The following is a 20,449-nucleotide window of genomic DNA, read 5'->3' on the forward strand; positions in this document are numbered from 1 at the left end:
GAGATGGAGGCTTGAGGATGCTTGAGCTAGCATCAAGGATCGTGGAGCTACCAACGTGTGCGAAAGAGAAGGCAACTCATATCGGCATCAAGGTAAGCGCAGTACACTCGTAGGATCGACACCGCGTAGGCTAGGTGAGAGATAGCCATTAGAGCTCGCTTGGAACACTTGAAACAATAAGCGGTCCGTGGGTCTTGGTGGTTGAGCGAAAGCTCCCACAAAAGGGTATAGAAATGGGTGTTCATCTTGGTGCTACTTTTACAATGCCTTCTTAATGGAGCTAAATCTTAGCAAACATGGTGGTATTTTCCAACTATCAATAAAAATGCGAGTCATAATTAGTAGTGATCAATCAATTGAATGGGACTTATATTCTACATGATCCAGATTTGGATCTATGAGATTGAAGACTCCAAAAATTCTTCTTAGAAAACATTTTTCAATCCCAAACTTTCCAACTTCAAGTGGCCAAAGGCTATTTGAGAGGTATGGTCTCTCTCATATATTATTGGTATACTCCACAAGTTTTGAAAAGAGGAAAGAGACCTTCACTTTAGTCAACAAATGTAGAAAGGCCACTAGTCACCCAACCCTCACACAACCTTAACTTTAGTCAACAAACATAGAAAGGCCACGAGTCACCCAACCCTGAGAAATCCCATGATATTTGGACTACAAAAATAAAGGATTGTTGCCACTATATGTTAGAGCAACTCAATACAGCATATCCTATAGAAAATTTACATGAATGACTAAAACATGAGAGCTCTAGAGGAAGAGCTAGATGGTAGAGTAGAGGCTCTGAAAATTTTGATATTTATTATTGTGGCAAAACATGTCATATTGCAATCCATTATTATACTAACAAGAATGATATATGTAGTGATAAATTGCACCATCAAGCAAGTTATACATCATGTTCACGACATAATGAAGACGAAAATGACTGCCTATTTGTTATGCAATATGTAATGAATGCTCTTACACGAAAGGAAACACATGATGATATATGATATGTTTATTCAGGTGCATCTAATCATATAACTAGTCATGCTTAATGGTTTGGAGAGATGTAGGATTTACAAAATCTAGGTTATGTGAAGATGAGTGATGATTCATGCAACCCAACTCACACATTGGAAAAGCTTCCTTGTCCTTGCATGATGATAAAACAAAGAATCTATCAAATGTATTACATGTGCCATCCATCGTAAAGAATTTAGTGTTTCTTGGTCAAATTGTAGAGCAAGTGTTGCAAAGTCAAACTCATGCAAAAGGCTCCTTTATTAAAGATCTTAATGATAAGTATAGGTTGGTCACAAAAGGAAGTAGAGTTAGCCACATGTTCATTTTAGATGCTCTAATTCTTGCTATAAATACACTTGTGTATAGAAAAAAAAAGTGGTTGTAGACATTGAAATATGACATAAATGTATTAGACATGCAAATATGCAAAGGCTCAAATTAATGTAGTCTAAAGGGTCAGTTATTATAGGGTTGCCTATCTTTAGAGTTGCAATATTTCATAAAGCATGTGAAGCATGTAAAGGCTCAAATTAATGTACTCTAAAGAGTCAGTTATTATAGGGTTTCCTACCTTTAGAGTTGCAAAATTTCATAAAGCATGTGAAGCATGTAAATTTTCTAAGTAAGCAAGACAACGTTTTTCACATACGAGCAGGAATATACTTGATGTTGTGCATATAGATGTTTTGGAGCCTACACAAAACATATCTCTTAGTGTTAGCAAATAATTTGTCACATTTATAATTGATGATTGTTCAAGAAAGCTATGGTTATATTTCATAAAGAAAAAAAGTGATGTATTTAAGAACTTCAAAACTTCCAAGGCTATTATTAAAACAAAGACATGCTTGAAAGTAAAGTATTTGAGATTATATGGAAAGGGAGAGTATCTCTCTAATGAGTTGAGTGACTTTTTAAGGTCGCATGGGATAAAGAGACAACTTACTTTCAAGTATATCCCACAGCAAAATGGGATTGCAAAAACAAAAAATGGACATATTGTAAAAGTTGCAGGGGTATTGATGGCCAAAAAGAATTGGTCAATATTTTTATTTTGAAGTTGTTCATATTTCTATCTATATTATGAATAGAACTCCCACACTTATAGTGGGTGGAATGATCCTCGAAGAATGCTTTGCGCATAAGAAGTTCAATGTGTCAAACTTAAAAGTGTTTGGTTTTATTACATATATTGATATGCCAAATGAGCTATAAAGGAAAGTTGATTAAAAGACTAAAAAATGTAGTTTTATTGGATACTCTTTAGAGCAAAAGGGTATCATTGTTACAACCCTGTCACAGGTGAGTTGGAAGTAAGCAAATATGTTATTTTTTATGAGATGACAAATTGGTATGCATCTAGTGGTGGTGCATTGGATGATAGTCGGGATTGTGATAGTTATATGGAGAAACAAAAGCAAGAATCACAATCTCTTAGTGGACCAAAAACATAGTCTCATATTACATCTATAGTTAGCCCTTGGTCTAGAAGCTTAAGGAGAGACTAAGGAATAGCCCCACATCTTTAAGTATATCTACAAGTAGTGCAAGTAAAGAGAAAGGGAAGAAGAAAGTGGTGAATGATAATGATACATCTACAGTTAGTCATTTGAGATTTGATGGAGATTCCAGTTGTTCAAAGAGTTGGGATGATAAGCTTGGTGTTTCTTCAGTTTGGACACTAGGTGTACAAACATCACATGGTAATGTAAAGGCTCTACTAAGTGATCTAGTGGTATGTAGGTGTAGGAGGATCGAATTCCCTCTTTAAAATATTTAGTTTTGAAGGTTATATAGCTCACCATTATGCTTATATGATAAAGGTGATTGAGGATGTTGAGCCCAATTCTTTTGACAATGTTGTTGGTCATGATCATTGGAATGCAACGATAGATGAGGAGATGGTTGCATTAGAAACTAATAAGACTTGGACTCGCATACCATACTAGAAACACAAGACACTCATAGGTCAAAATACGATGTTTGAATGTAGTTTCCATGTAGAAAACTCTCTGCTTTGCACTAGATTTGAGTTTGAATTAACTATAGAGAAATGCCTCCATGTAGAAAACTCTCTGCTTTGCACTAGATTTGAGTTTGAATTAACTATAGAGAAATGCCTCAAATAGCTTGAAAGTGCTCAAAGAGATAATTATTTCAAGCTATAGCAGGCATCCACAAACATGTAATTGTTGCTCCCAGTCTCTTCCATGCTTGTCAAACAACCTTGACACAGTCAGTGGGAAACTTCTACAACAAGCTTTTGCAAGAATTAAGCCCTGATCTTCATTCTCTTGGCTGAAAACCCTAAAATACAGCAAGGCAACCATAGCAATAGATCTACAAGCTTTAATTTCTTCAATATTTGGTTCTTCTAGGCCTCTAAGGTTTCACTACTACCATTTGCGAGCAAGATTGGCTTCACGATTGATGACATTTCAAATATTTTAGCACATTGAGCCTCTGGAATCCATAATCACCATTGCCCTTCACACTAGGTACCACTTCTCGTGTGTTGGATTCCTTAATAAATTGAGGATCAATTTTTATCATCATCAATAGGTCCATCTCCATTGTCCTCAACAATACGGGCTAGACATGTGCCAGAGTCATGCAAAGAAGTAGTGAGATGTAGATTAGGGCACAATCACCATCTTCATGTCCCTCTCTTTCATGATTGAACATCTCCAAGGTGTGCAAACTAAGAGGCCTTGAAGAATGTATTATTGGTGTTGATCCCGCATCCACCTATTGGTCATGTCTCCACCTTCGATTTCTCAATGCCATGGACACACATTGCTAGCAATCTGTGACGCCTTGAAGCACACATTAAGGGCACATTGCTTGCAATTTGAGAGACCTTGGGCATGTTTATCTCCTACAATCTTAGAGATAGGTAGATAGATTAAAATGTGATTGCAAAAGGACTACTGATCCTAGGGTTTTAATATAGGGTAATCTTGCTTAAGGCTTCTACTTGCCTTCTATTGATGGATGCTTTGGGCTATCAAAAGATTGTTTGTAATCCAAGAGGGTGTGTACAATGTATGAATTCTTTTACAAAGTAATACAGTGAGTATTTCTCGGTGTCTCCATTCTTCCTTCCATCTTGTCTATCCTCTTGAACCGTTGTGGTTTGTGGGTTTGACATATATCCCCCTTAACAATGTGTCAATATATGCACTAGTATTTGCATAGTTATATATGTTATATATACACTGGTAGTTCCAACGATCATATCGACAGCTTATACCGACCCATATTTCGATGGCAAGGCTTGATATTTTGAAACACATTGGCATATATCTTTGTCTTATTTCTAATTGGTGTACCCTCCATGTTGTAGTGGACTACATGCATCGAATTGTGCCCACAACGTGTAGCTATCATCCTCAAAGTCCCATGTCAAGCTCATATGAATTGTCACTTTTCAATAGAGATATATTGAGACAATGTTAAGCCATTGCTCTTTGAAACAAGAGATTCAATCTATAAGGGTAAGGATGCGCAAATAGTTGTAAAACACTACCATTTCAAAACCATGGCTTCCTTGGCTACATAAAGAGAATTGTAATCCAAATTAAGTATTGAAAAGTTCTAGTTGTCACCTTGGGAGCCCCATATCAAGCCATACATATCAGATTCCAATTTCAATGTTGTGAACCAGTTACAAACCAATAGTCCTTCAACATTGCTCAAGGCAAGGGCATGTAAATTACTTATTCAAAGTGCAGAGTCTCTAGATTTTGTCATGCGCACTAGGTAGTTTAGGGAGTTCACCATTGCATGAGATTGTTGACGGCCAGATTGAAGCTTCCAATTACTTAGAGTGAAAACACGTCCACCAAAAATTTTGTTCACCTATTGTGGCTAAGGTCCAAGGTTGGGCTTCACTCATTAGGAAATTATTGTGTTCCCGTAAGAACTAACGATCCCGGTTGAAGCAGTGTGTGAATCTAGTTTACTTGAGCGCTAACTCGAACGTATATTAGTTCCACATGAGTATAACGTTTAACTGAATGACTCGAGGGTGTAGGCTACGTTGGCGTGGAAGCGTGGCGGGTGGGAGCTCTCCAGCAGCTAGACTTGTAGTGTCGGAGTGCGTCGACATCAAAAAGAGGGAGTCTGATTGTGCACGGTTGACAGGCAATCTCATGGAAACGTCATAGCGAAGGGGCAAGTATACAGTCGATCACGTAAATGTGTGCATGTAAAGAGTCACACTACGGAAAAACAGCTCATCAAAGCGTCTGCAAGGAGTGAGAAAGCTTATGTCCCAGCCTTGTTTGGAGTCAGAAGCTTTGGCGTGGAAAGAACGAAAGACGGGTTATCATTTTGTGATCATCGGGCAAGGTAACAGTGAGTGGTAAAGACAAGAGGATGAGAAAGCTTGTAGGCGGGGAGTACTCGCCCGTGCGAGGAAAGTTATATATATATGTAGGCGGGTCTCTGATGGGTATGCAATCAGCGTCGTGTGATTTGTATCAATCACCCAATCCCTCATTCCTTAGCTAGTCCTTTGCACCTTCCACGGGATCCAGTAGTATTTGGTAGACAATATTATAATTGTATCCACAGCACTACTTGATGTGGATGATGATGATGATGACGATAATGAGCAGCCGGAGAAATGCAGGGATGAAGTCGAGACTGATCTGCAGCAGCAGCCACCTGGTCTTGATAGCTGTAATACTACTGTGCCCCTGCAACAATAACTATATGACCCTGGTAGTGCAGGCCTCCGATCCGGATCCACTTCAGGACTACTGCGTGGCTGACCTGTCGCAGCAGCTCAACGTGAACGGGTATCCGTGCAAGGAGGCAGCCAAGGCGACGGAGGAGGACTTCATCTTCCACGGCCTAACCCAGGCTGCGGCCAATGTGACCGAGAGCCCGGTGCTGGCAGTGGCCACGTTTGGGCTTGTGGAGCAGTTTCCGGGCCTGAACACACTAGGGCTGTCGGTAGCGCGCCTGGACTTTGCGCCGGGCGGGGTGATCGTGCCCCACACGCACCCCAGGGCCAGCGAGATCATCTTCGTGCTGTCTGGCAACCTCTACTGCGCCTTCGTGGACACCTCTAACAAGCTCTTCGCCAAGGTCCTCAGCCCAGGCGACGTCATGATCTTCCCACGCGGCCTCCTGCACTTCCAGCTCAACGTCGGCTCTGGCGCCGCCCACGCTGTCGTGGCCCTCAACAGCCAACAGCCGGGCTTCCAACTGGTAGCCAGCTCCCTCTTCACGCCCAACATCCCCAATGCCGTCCTCCGCAAGACCTTCTTCCTCGACGACACCACCCTTGACTCCATCAAGGCCACCTTCCAGCTGGGCATTCAAGATGTAACATACAGCTCGGAGCTCTGATCGTAATCGCCTGATATCTTGTGTACTAATGGCTCTCCGTATAGGTATTACAATAATCAGCAACGCCAGCTTAGCTTTGTGTTCCGCACAGACGTCTCAAAAATCCGCCTGCCTGAATGAAGCTTCATGTATGTACCCTTATTGTCCTCAAGTAAATTGGAAGCCTCCCGTGCCATATATCCGATTATTATGTTCGCCCCCAAGCCAGACTTTGAACGGGCATGGATCTCACTGATATTACCACTTGATACTAACGTGTCGACTCTTACAAGGGCAGTTCTTTGCGGCTATCTGCATTTTGAGGTTAAGATACAATGGATACCCAACGGTAGTCTGGTAAGGTCTTACAGGGAATAAGGTGTGTATTGCCGCTGGTCCAAAGGAGGTGGAGTAGATGATGGGTTGCATTCTCATCCGTAGGAGGGGTTAATTTCCTTGTATGCGACATGCGTTTTGACTTTTACTGTTTAATGTTAGCCTTGCTTAAAGCATTGTGTGCTCATTTCGCTCATCTCTCTCATTTTCTTCATGGCTTTTCGTGTCTTTGATCTTGGCTAGTAGACTCTTTTTACCCATTTGGATACCATAGTTTCACGAACCCTAATATATGGAGCTTCTTCTAGGAACTTAACCATCACCCCTAATGGTAGAAGATGTGGAAATCATTAGTTATGATGATAGCCAATATGATTTTTTGCTAGGATCTCACCGAAATATTGATTGTATAGTTACTATCAAGGCTAGGCCAAACTTGGCATATAGTGTGCCAATCATTGGATTTTAGTCATAGTATTTGGTCATCTTTAAAAAATATGAGTTTGAGAGACCATATTGTACCCTTCAGCATATAGATAGACTTGATAATTTGCTTCATCATGTACTCCACTTTAGTGGATAGGACCCAAGGAGCATGAGATAATCAAAGCTCATCTATGGCTAAAGTGTCTCCATCTTGCCTACCTTCTTCAAACCCATCCATGCCCTATAGTGTCTCTCTTTCCTATGCTATAATCCCACAGAAAGCTCCCAACATTCTTGAAAATGATTAGTATAATATGTAATTGTAGAAAGTTGAGGAGGTTTTTACTACTAGAACCCTTTACAATTTTGACAAGCTATACACTATTGCCATGATTAGTAAATAACCCAAACCTTTTGAGGAGAGCTAGAAAATGGATTGTTGAGATTGAGGAATTTAAATATAAATTTCAAGTTAAAGATTCAACTTGAGCTACAATAGTAGATCTTTTGACTTATAGGGGCAATTGATTCTTGCTAAAAAGAAAATTTGGAGATAAAGAAGTGAAACCAAAGATTGAATACTCGTTTTTGATGTACTTCAATGGATCATATCGAAAATTACATCAAGCATCATCAAAAGAGATTTTAGTTTATGTTCCACTTGATAAGTTGATAAGTAAAGAAATTGTTGAACTTGAGGCAACTAGTAACAATGAAGCTGAATATGCAACATTGCAAGGAACTATCTTACTTTGTCAAAGGATAGGAATTCAAAGATTGAGGATTAGAGGACATGCTCTACTTTTAGTAAAATAGATTCTCGGAGTCTAAAAAATCAAGAATCCTAAACTTAAAAGGATTGTGTAATAGAATTTGAAGAGATTTAAATCTATTTGAGGCTTGGAGTTTGAAATACATACCCAAGAAAGAGAATTAGAAAGCTCATAATGCAGCCCAAGAAGCAATGTGTCAAGTAGTTGCTATTAAACTAGATTTTCCTTTGTATAGAGCAAGAGAAACCTTTGAATTGGAAGAATAATTTCTCTTAACTAGTAGAGTACCATCGAATGTTCCCAAAGACAAAAAATATAGGTTTTTGAGAAGAATTGGAAGGTATTAATTAGTAAATGATATTCTTTAAGCCAAGGGAGTGGATTTGATTTTGAGAATAGTACCTTGGAAGGAGGAAATATATCATATTCTTGAAAATAATCATGTGGGAGTATGTGGAGGACATTATTCCTACAAAATAACTCTTCAAAAAAATTTAACTACAGGACATATGTGGTCAAATGTGCGTAACGATGTCAATCTCTAGTGTAGATCATGTCATGAATGCGAGAGAATGAGTAAGACAATATTAAAACCAAAAACAAGAAAAACAATTCTTGCTTATGATATTTTGAAAAATGAAGAATAGATGCAATCGATCCATTGTCACATACATCAAGAGAAAACATATACATTTTGACTACATGTACAATTGATTACCTTTTTCATTAGGGCAGAAGCTCTTTGAATTGGCCCCTCTTTTGGGACATTATACATGCACTTTAGGGTTTTCAAATCATGTGCTCGATACCATTCTACTTTGAATCTTCCAAATCCTTCCATGTCCAAAATTCTTACATTCCTTTACTCACTAATGATTTGGGGTACATTTGTATTTGGAAAATCTAATGCAAGGTTTCAAAATTCTTAGACATAACCTAAAATACACACATATTATAAGCATGTGACCCAACAACCGTATTAGTATAAGTAAACTTTCAATTTAAAATATATTGATCATCTCAAAGAACCCCAGAGAGAATATATTGTTCTTGGACTGGACACTGAACCATTTTGGATTGTACTTTGAAATTGTTGCATCAAGTGCCCTATTCATCAGGGTGATGGTGACCCATTCTAGCTTTCTATCCCTCACAATTTGGTACTCATCAAGCTTGAGTACAAATTTCACGAGACCATTACATTCATTGGAGTCACCTCAAATAATTGAACAAAGTATGGATGTAGGGCCTTCAAGTTGTAAAATATATTGTTGTATTTGTTGTAAACCATCGTTTCCCCTAGTGTTAAATGATAGGCATCTTCAATATTAAATGGAGATCCTAGGAGTTGTAGAACTTGATCATTCACTTATTTTCACATTCTTTTGAGTGATATTGGATTTGGAAATATTAAATTTTATAGCTTAGATTTCCTCATCTTCCTGTAAAGAGATTTGTAAATAGTTGTGTATCCCCTACTAGATATATCTACCTCATCCAACAAAGTTTTCATATCACTTGAGCTAAGTGGACTCCCCCTCAGGAAAATCTCAATCCCCTATCCTGCAAGATTTCAATACGTTGGATCCTTCAAGATTTCTTTGATAGCTTCCTTATTTAGAAGCATTTTAAAGTGTTCAATTGATGCCTCCATGCTTGAAGTCGTTTCTTCATTAGGTTGTAGAGTATCTCTCTATTCATAATAATAAATGTTTAGTTATCATAAATTATTTTACAAATACTTTATGAGATGGAGAGAAAAGTAACAAAGAACTTACTTACTTCAGTGCATGTATTCTTTCAAAGTTCCATGTCTTAATATTTCAATGTTTATTGCATCATTTGTGAACCCCCAATATTCTTTCATTAAGCCTCAATTGATCTCTCTATTTCTCTAGCTCTAAAATAGTCTTTTTGTTCTGTAGGAATTTATGCTTACATTGCTCTAATGTTTTCCTCAAAGAGGCATTCTCCTTGTCTAACAAATCTCTTTGTAACTTATGTACATTGCTAATGGCATCCAAATGTTGAGTATATCCTAAGAGGCTATTATAACAGTTTCCAATGAAGCTTACTAAGGATATAATATCCATGAAGGGAGGCACCAAGTTATGCAAAGGATCTTTTGGATATAGTTTCCCATAAGTCCATAGATCTATATTCCTCTTTTCTTGCAACCTCTTGTGATTTTCCCTAGCATCGTGTCTCTAATAGATATCACAACATGTAACATATGTAAAAGTATCATGGAAGATCGTTGGATACCAATAACTAGCATGCAAAGCTTTTTCAGGAGTAAACCATTGAGAAAAATGATCTGCACATGCTGAATCCTGGCATTTCTCTAAAATGAATGGTACCTCATCAGGCACTATACACAATGATATACCTCATACACTCCCCTTCTGTACAAGACACTTGCTATAATGGAAAAGCAAAGTGCTTGTTTCTTAATCTTTCTCTTCTTAGATTCAAAAGGAGAATCTGCAGGGTTGCTTGTGGATAGATTATCAGTAATTAATGCATACCACTACGAGATTGAGGGTGCATCAATCTTGCATAGATCTTCATAGTCACTAATATCAGCCCACTTTTTCTAAGGCTCAACAAAATCTACTAAAAATTCAATAACAGCCTACACTTTTAGTGGCTTACTTTGAATTTTGTAGCCAAACTCCTAAAAATAGATTAGTCATTTAGCTAGGTGGTTAGGGGTTGAAGCTTGTTCATCAATAATCATAGACCCTCTACCTTGGTGAAAAACACCACCTTCTCATAAAGAATGTAATGTCTAAAGTTCTTGCTGCTGAACACTGTCGCCAAATACACTTTTCTAAATAACTATATTAGCACTTTGAAACCCATAATTTTTGGCTTGCAAAAGCACTTGGATGATACACCTGTGTCTCCTAAATTTGGTATAGGCAACAATTGATACCATGCCTTCTTGTAGCTATAAAGATATAAAAAACCTCACCCCTATTTTGAGCTTTTAGCATTGGAATTTTGGATAATTATAGCTTAACATCCTCAAAAACCATTGCAGAGTGTTCAATCCATTCGAAAACATGGTTGTGTGCGAAGAGATCAACCAATGCATTAATGAGCTGACAATAATATTTCAAATATGAAACAAAGCTCTGAACCTCCCTAGTACTTGTGGGTGGGCTCATGGTCACAATTACTGCTACTTTCTCAAGATTAATGGCAATGCCAATTGCACTCACATTATGGCCAAGCTATAATCTATAGAATATCCAAAATACATACCTTTGAGGATCTAATGCTATGCAATACTCATAACAACACTCAAAACATTTACGTAGAAGCATGAGTTGCCTATCATGGGTTGTGAAAGCCACTCTCAAATCGTCTATAAAATCCTTAAACTTTTTAGGGGAGATATTGGTAAAGGTCTTATCAATCATTCTTTGGCAAGACTTTGGAGCATTACATAGACTTTGACATGGTACACAGAGGTACCAAAGACTGTATTGAACATCACTTTTAATTGATCCTCCTCAACTATGGCCATTTGATTATAGCCCATAAAGAATCCATAAAGGAGTGCATTTCTTGCCCTACTAAGTGATCTTAAATTTCTTAAATAAAGGGAAAAGGATAGTAGTCCTTTATTGTCAGCTTCTTCAGCACTTTCAAATCTACACATACACGATTTTGATTGTTCTTATTTTCCTTATCACAACTGGTAAACACCATTCAATATGTTTCATAGGAATGATTAGACCTACCTTTCTTAACTACATGAAGTCCTAAAAAAGAGGCCCTCTCAACTTAAAAGGAATTCATCTAATCTTCTATCTTACTACCTTACTGCCTTCTTTCAATGGGATTGTATGCACGACGATAGTAGGGGGAATCCTCTTCAACTCATCATACCTTCATGCAAATATATCTCTAAACTCCTGTAGGTGCAATACATATTTTGCACACTCATCATCAAATAGTATAGTACCGAGTCTGATTAGATGGGGATTATTAGGAATCCCAAGAATCTCCCACTCTATTACATCAACATTGCATATTTGATATTTTTCCCCCATAAGCTCATTTAAGCACACTTGATAGAATTCCTTTGTTGTGGAACCCCCATTAGACTCACTAGAGCTCAAAGTTCAAGCAATAGACGTTCCATCAAGTGCATCCCATTTTGAAGTTGGAGTGGTGTCCTTTCATTTAGTGGTGGGTGTTCAGGGTAAACATGCAAAATCATTCTCCTTGATGCATGCCCAAAGATCAATTGACTAGTTGGGATGTCTACCAAAAAATCAAAGTGTAATATCCACAATCCTCCTACCAACAAATCATAGCTTGGTCTCCTAGGAAATCGGATAACACAGAAATCACAAACACACTCAATATGCGTTATTGTTACATGTGCTTCAGAGACTATTCCTTCTCGCTATCTTAAACTATTGTCAGCCTTTTTTTGTATAGTTGTGACTTCCTTTTGAATGGGTAAACGAAGCCTCTCTAGTAAGTCCATAATCACAATGTTTAGATAGAGACAAGCTCAGGTCTACCACAACATTTTCTAACAAGATGCCATCAACATATGCCTGAACTTTAGGGTAGTGCTTCTCCACATGTTCCTACCATTCACTACCCACTCACTTTGTACTAGCAATTTCTAAAACATAATATATTTTTGTGATTTTCTTGAATTCATTGCAAACTTTAGGTGACAATTGTATTATTTGTAGCAAGCTCACATCTAGTTTGACTCCATATAGAACATTTGCTAGATCCAACTCATGCAAGTTTGCAATAGCATTTTTTTATTGCCACACCATCCTCTCTTTTGGCTTTCTAATAGCCTTAACAACGTCCTTCACTTTTGACTTAAACTTGCTCTTAGCCACCCACTCCTCCAAAATAACTTCAAATTTAAGAGGACCCATCTCGGTGTTGACATTTGCAACCTTCTTATAAATCGTGATAGACTTAGAGTTAGATTTGTTTATACTAGGGTTATCATTCTGAATCTGTTTCATTTTCTACCCCTTGGTGACCACTCTTAAATTGTTAGAGGCTACATTTCCATCAAAGTGAAGTCCCTCTACTAGACTAACCCCACTTGGCACTTCCTCTAAGGTGGCTTCTCCCTTTTGCAATATTTTCTTAGGGTCCTCCCCTCAATGATTTACATCATTTGATCAATGATTCATGTATTGGTCATATGTCCTAACTTCTCACATATATCACTCTTCACATGAGGGAAAATATGTGGGAGAGGTACTGAATACCACACCACTTACAACTAAATCTTGATGGACCACCCTCTTCAGGGTCTAGACTTCCTATTAAGTTTTACTACTTCTTTAGAATGTTTATATCTATGGATATTTGTCCATATCATTTAGTTAACATGTTAGTATAATGTTTCATCATGTCCTTTACTTTACCAAGAAAATTTTATGCACTAGACTCATAAACATAATCATCCCCTTGACATCTCAATGGCTTAACCACCTAGTTAGGTATTCCGGGCTAATTAGTTGGCCTTACATTGGGATTTATCATTTGGCTTCTCCTATTTAATGAGCTTATGTGGCTAGCCATTGGATGGCAACATTAGGGGGAGCTCGCACTATATTTACATTTTGCATAACGTCTCGTAATCTTGCATTAGGATTTGTTGTGGACTTATCCAAGCTTAACCACGACTAGTTGTAGGTAATAACAAATTATTGTTAGGACCTATACTTGAATAGAAATTTTCCCTCGATGCATGGGATACTTTTATTTGTGACTTTATCTCCTCTACTCGAGCAATTGCAATATCTATATTAGCAAAAGGAACACTACTGAGTTGCACTTGGATATTCCACTACAACAAAAAGGGTTCATAGATGCGCTTGTAGACACAATATTTGAATTGTGAAAAAAAATGTCGGACACGTATATTAACGCATCTATTTGCGCGTCTACAAAATCACGTCTAAAAGTGCGCTTATAATCAGAGTTACACGCACACTTAGATGCACCTATAGACGTGCGTATAAACGCACTATGTAAATATATAATCATATTTATAAAAAAGTGGACATATTCATATTGTGCATCTATACAAGCGTGTATCTACGCATCTAAAACCGTGTTTACTCTGAAAGTTTTTGACGAGAATAGATGCGCATTTATCCTGCAATTTAGACGCGCTGATAGACGTGCAAAACAGAGGTATGAAAAAAAAAACAGAGAGCATGTGGCTTTGCAAGCCACATGCTCTCTGGTTTTTTTCCCCCCATCAACATCAAATTGTATGCTTAGGGAAAACAGAGAAAGATTATTTCGAAGATTGGATACTGAAAACAAAACAATGCATGTAGCACACGAAATTTCATATATATAGATGAAACGTTTTTACATTATGAGTTCTAGTGCTTGTGACGTCATGGTCGCAAGCACTACCTGAAAGTAATACATATCAAAAATGAAAATTACAAGCCAAGGGGAGGCATGCATGCATGGGGCTCCTCTATATCTCCTCAGAAGAGACATCATCATCGCTACCACCACCGCTTCCTGTGCCACTGCCGTTGCCGCCACCACTACTGCTAGTCCCCCCTTCGCTATCCTCAACTACATTAGGGTTCGCCTACACAAAGGATTAAGGTATATAAATACCATTACAAACAATAAATTAGAGTTATCTATACTTTTCATGTAAAAAATAAAACATACCTCTTCTGGTGGTGGAATCCTCATGGTGCGATTATATTGCTCCTCCATGATAAGTCCCTCCTCATAAAAATGCTGCCAAGTGGACGCCCGGTTATGACCTCGATGGTAGCCTACCTCTCTAAGAGTAGGCATCCTACCAACGATATGATACTACAAAACAATTTGAACATACAACGTATTAAAACACACTACATAATGAAGTGAAACAAATTACAAAATTTAATTAAAAAAAGAAATCAAATAAAACTTACAAACTCAGCCTCCCATGACACCCTGCCACCCGATCCATAATGCGACGATCCCATGGTTGCCATCTGGATACGTAGCGCCTCTGCATGTTGGCGACTTGTCATTTTCTCCGCTGCTCTCTTCTTGGCCTCTTTCCACTCCTTGCGGTGGAAATTGGGTGGCTGGCCATATCCAGGGCACCCCTGCTCTTGTCTCCGCAATGACTCCTTGGCACGCGTCATAAGGTGAGACCTCTTGTTATGAAGCGCGTCTCTCACCTTTGACCGTCCCCAATCATCTGAGAATCGTGAATTCTCGGGATTAGGGTACCTTTTATGTACTGCCCGCAGCACATCTTGCCACAAACCATTTTTTTGGTGCTTGAAGGGAATCATGAAATCTTTGTATGTGGCATGCATGACACTCCTCAAGTAGGCTATCACTTCCCTCCCCTCAAAGTCATGCAAGATACCACCAACATCAGTGATAGAGTAGTACATTTGTGGAGGCCCACCTCTCTCATTTTCCGGTGAGGGTGATCGAGAGCCACCACCTAGGCAACCCCCACAAAGCCCTCGACCTCCTTTTCCTCCCGCACCACTCTCCCTCCTCCCTCGACGTGCACTACCCTCTACCTCATTCGATACATGTGCTTCTGCAGATGCACGTGCTTTGGCCGATCCATGTACCTCAGCTGATCCTTGTGTAGGCAAAGATGTGATAGGTGTCCCAGACATCACACTGAAAACCTCATCTCAGTGGGAGGGCAACCAAGATAATTGGTCATCTCCCCCATGAATTGCTCCTTGTTGAATGGGGTGCTGGAGGATCCAGTATTCCACATCTACACAAGAAAAATCATATTACCCTGTGCAGATAAAACATATTACATACATCATCTATACCTATGTCTCTATGCGCGTCTATACCTGCGTCTCCGTGAGCGTCTGTCAGTGCGTCTCTGTGGGCGTCTGTCAGCGCATCTATTTCCGCGTCTATAGCTCCATCTACTCTGTTATCTGGACGCGCTGACAGACGCGCACAGTCACACCATTTCTTCTCAAACTTGCTTAAAAAACAAAGCAAGAAATCCTCCATAGATGACAAGATCTAGCATGTGAAGAGAGAGACAAACAAACAGAGAAACCAAACAAGATTGAGAGAGAGAAGAAGAACTCACCTTCTTTGCTTGTTCCAACGGGCGGCGGCAGCTAGGTTGCAAGCTCCTTGTCCTCCTTCTCCCTTCCCTTGGTAAGTTGCTTCAATCTTGTTCTCTTCCTTGCTGTTTGGATCTTGTTCTTTACTCTTTGGCTCTTCTTTCCTCCTGTCCTCTTTTTACTCTTATTTCCTTGCCTCATTGTCTTCATGAAGTGATAGATAGGCATGAGTAGTGATGTCGAGCTCGAACTGCAGAAAACGTGCAAAAAACGCAGGAAAGCACAGGTTTGAAAAGAAAGCCACAACTTTTTTTAAATTTTTCTATACTTGCGTGGCGCGTCTGTCAGCGCGTGTATATACGCAGATAATTCATGTTACACGCGCTTACAGACGCGCAACAACAATTTAAGAAATCAATGCATGCATTTAGGGAATCAATTGACCTATGTGGTGACATATATAACAAAGCTTGAGGATAAGAGATAACACATTGGCAAGTCAATTGGCACATATATATGTAGTGACTTACTAGACCATCCCACTTACAATTGCATATTATCCCACTTACGTATCAATAGGTGGATAAAGCACGAATGGTTTTTAGCTAGAGAAAGATAATGCAATGAAGGTGTACACGAAAGAGATAGAGAAAGGCATATTATCCATCAATCAATCAAAGATATGTGAGCTATAAGTGCACCTTGACATGATTGGAATAGCTTGCATATGCACAAGCTGCCAATTGATTTACATCAATCTACTCATGCTATGAATTCGCATGCATGGCTAGGCTAAGTGCACAACATTAAATGAGACATGTGAGTGTATTGATCAGTTCTCTATATATATATATGTTGCAAATGCAAAAGTCAGCCTTTGATTTATATATACATCCAATCATCATGCCCTATCCAATCACATTTGTATAGGGCATGATTGGATGTATATAGGGCATGAAATCACATATATGTAATTAGCTTTGAATGATTGGATGCATATTTGTAATACTCAGAAAGAAGTAAAGTTGGTAATGTATATGATGTCCTATGCATGGATATGCCCTATACATGTATATCATGTCGTATATACATGTATATCATGTCTGTATGATCCTATACATGTATATCATGTCCTAGTGTATGATCCAGGTGTAATTATGTCGTATATACATCCAATCATGCCCTATCCAATCATGCCCTATTCAAAAAAATACTAGCTGTCAAGAGGTTTGGTCATATTCAGGTAACCTCTTGCTTGCATGATATGTTTTAAACAACTCACAATCTTGGGAAATTTAAAGAAAAGATAAGATTCTTTGCCACCCAAGCCTACCCTGCTTACTCTATTGTTGCCTGAGAGATTGTTGCAGGGGCTTCCCCCAATTATGAGGTCAATCTTTCCCACTGCATCCACAATCTCAGCCAACGTATCATCAGTAAGATCTCTAACATCATCCTCCATTTGAAATCGGCCTGTTTGGAAGGTTTTGTTCCACTAGCTGGCTATTATGTTTTTACATTTATCATTGATCTCCACAATAACAACAGCCTTCAAAATTATACCCAATTTGTGCAATGCCACTTCTTTCCCACCAAGGCTCGAGAATAAGGACAGAACTGTTAAACCTTGCGGATATAATTCTTTCAGTGGTGGTGAAAGACTGTACGCAATAGTATTGACCTGAAATGAGTTGCCCAATGCATCATACCGATCTGAAAGGGTAGAGCAGCCTCAAGTGTGGTCACGATCATATCCAACCACCAGCTCAATCTCATGGGGTTCAAGTGGGGCAGCTTGGCCTGGGCTCCAAACCAAGTTCCATATTTTGCATGCCAGGACAATCTCATGTTGAAGATAAGAAGGTATCTTGCTTTCTTTGTGGGAAGAAAATATTTTTGTGATCAATCCACATATAGTGCTAGGGGCACCCCGTGTGTTTATGCAATTCAGCTTCTCTCTCGGATCCCATGGGGGCCAATACTTCTTTGTTTTCGGAAGCACCTCAAAGATTGTCATGGGAGCAGGGGGAAGGATCAACCTTCTTCTATCTACTGGAAGGTTATAAACATAACCACCTCAGCCTAAAGCATGTTGAAAAATATCTAGAGTTTGTGAACTCTAGATCTATGCCACACTACAACAGAAACGAGGCATAGACGCGCACGTTAGACGCGCAAAGTCGGGCGCGTCTATCAGAGCATCTATAAATGCGTGTAAACGTGCGTGTAAATAGACGTGAATTTTGCGTCTATATATCCGCACAAATAGACGCTAATATAGACGCGCTATCAGACGCACAATTATTTAACCACCTAAAATCAGCAATTCACATAATTGAAAAACCAAAGTTAATAATTATTTAACCACCTGAAATTGATTCTTGAGCATGCACATGTGCGCATGATAAAAACCATAGAATTAAGAATACACATTGAATCATTGAATTAAAAAAATAGAGTTAATAATTACTTTTTCATTGCTCTCTAATGAATGGCAGTTCCTCCAGTTGACAAGCCTGATATAAGTAATTAGCGGCAAGCGACAGAAACCTTACAATTAGTAGCAAGCATTGCAATATGTATCTCGTAATTTCTCTATGTACTTGAAGATGATAAAAGATACTTCCTTTTTATTATGGAAAATTCAATGCTTGCTTTAAAATTGACTATTGATTCTTGAATATGCACGTGTGCGCATGATAAAAAGCATAGAATTAGGAATACACATATATTGAATCAATAAGCAAATTAATTATGTCACAGTGAATGATCCATCTCATCTTCAATGAGATCATTTGCTAAACTATCTACTTCTAGGTCTATGTTACCAAGAGGTAACGAAACAAATAAGTCTATCCCACTATCAGATGTGTTGCTATATTGCTCATATCATTGACAATCACATTATTGTCTTGTTTTGTGTTTCCTTGAACATCATCGCAAGGCTCATCTTGTACTATATCACGCATATCATCCATTATGGTGTCATCATGCACATCATCATTATTTGTTGGATTGTCATCTGCTATCTCCATGTCGGTAATATTACCATATATTGGTTTTGAACGATTAGATATAGGGATGACATACCACCATCGGTTATTGTTTACCATTGGATGATACACAACATGTATTTGAAAAACAAAAGCAAAAAACTTAAGTACTTATTATATTGTGTATATGTATCACATGTATACATATAAAAAAATTAGCTTTTGCATATATACCTGCTCGCATTGTTGAGGTAGTACTAATGTGTCATTCTTGTTTTGGTGAAATTTTGTAGAGTCAATGATTACAAAACCACTTGGATGACGTCTGATTGTGCAATGCTCACCATTTTTTACCACTTCTTTAAACCACTTCACATCCTATACATATATAAAGAATCGTCTAAAGTCAAGCTTCAGAATATCTTGGATCAAGCCACAATAACCTTCCATGGTACCATTGGCAGCCTCGAAGTGAGCAAGGACACCACAATCTTGGGTATTTCTCTTTTCATCTATACATTGAGTTCGAAGATGTTTACTCTCACACCAAAGTGCATTGAATAATGTGCACTAGTAGTAAAAGATAAAAGATCAAACATGTCAATTATTTATATAAAATAAAACTTATAGAAACAAATTAATTGATAGTATGTCTCACCTTTGATAAGAAACCTCGTGCGTATTCCCACTCTTCTTGAGATATATTAATTTTCTCCTCTTTTTCCATTCTCTTCATTTCCTCATGTAACCAATCTATGTCAATATGACGTGGGAGCGCATTTAGATGATCTGGAAATGAGACATTACGTCCATATCTAGTGCGAAATTCTTGTCTCTCGCTTTTTCTTCTTGCCCTTGCTTCATTATATAGTATTACCCATTTGCTCATAACATCATTATTGAGCACACAAAAACTATTTAACTTACGAAGTTCTTCTTTTGTTAGCACTTTACTCATTCCTTTTCCTTGAGGTACTATAGAGGTCATCCTCAAGTCTTCATCATCTTTCCATAGTCGTGGTTGAGAGGGATCCACTTCAGTAAGATATTCAGAGATAGAAACAAGGGATGATTGCACTAACCAACCCTCAGCCATGCTTCCCTCAGGCCGTGCTTTTTGCCTCACAAAATCTTTCAAGGTTTTCATGAAGCGCTCAAGAAAAAACATCCACCTTACATGAACTGCCCCACAAAGTGCGATCTCATCAATCAAATGTACGAGTAAATGTAATTGAGTAGTCAAAATGGATCGAGGAAAAATTTCCTTCACCAAACAAACCACCTCAATAGATAATACTCGAGCATCTTGCAATGTGTTTGGATCAATTTCCTTCGAGCTCACGTATCTGTCAAGATGTATTTGAGAATTGTTTATTTTTGTGTAGAAATTCAAAGGTATATAATGAAAAAATACAATGTATACACACCTCACAAGCTCTCCCATCTTGTAAATGATATCACGTAC

General features: G+C 38.4%; 1 pseudogene; it reads left to right on the forward strand.

Moving 5' to 3' along the window:
• Positions 1 to 5,640: 5,640 nt before the first annotated feature.
• LOC148034267 (germin-like protein 1-1 pseudogene) lies at positions 5,641 to 6,462 on the forward strand (annotated as a pseudogene).
• Positions 6,463 to 20,449: the final 13,987 nt, after the last annotated feature.

This window comes from Lygodium microphyllum, chromosome 6 (assembly GCF_053477565.2).
Source record: "Lygodium microphyllum isolate KBCC chromosome 6, Lygodium_microphyllum_v1.1.10, whole genome shotgun sequence".
NCBI lineage: Eukaryota > Viridiplantae > Streptophyta > Polypodiopsida > Schizaeales > Lygodiaceae > Lygodium > Lygodium microphyllum.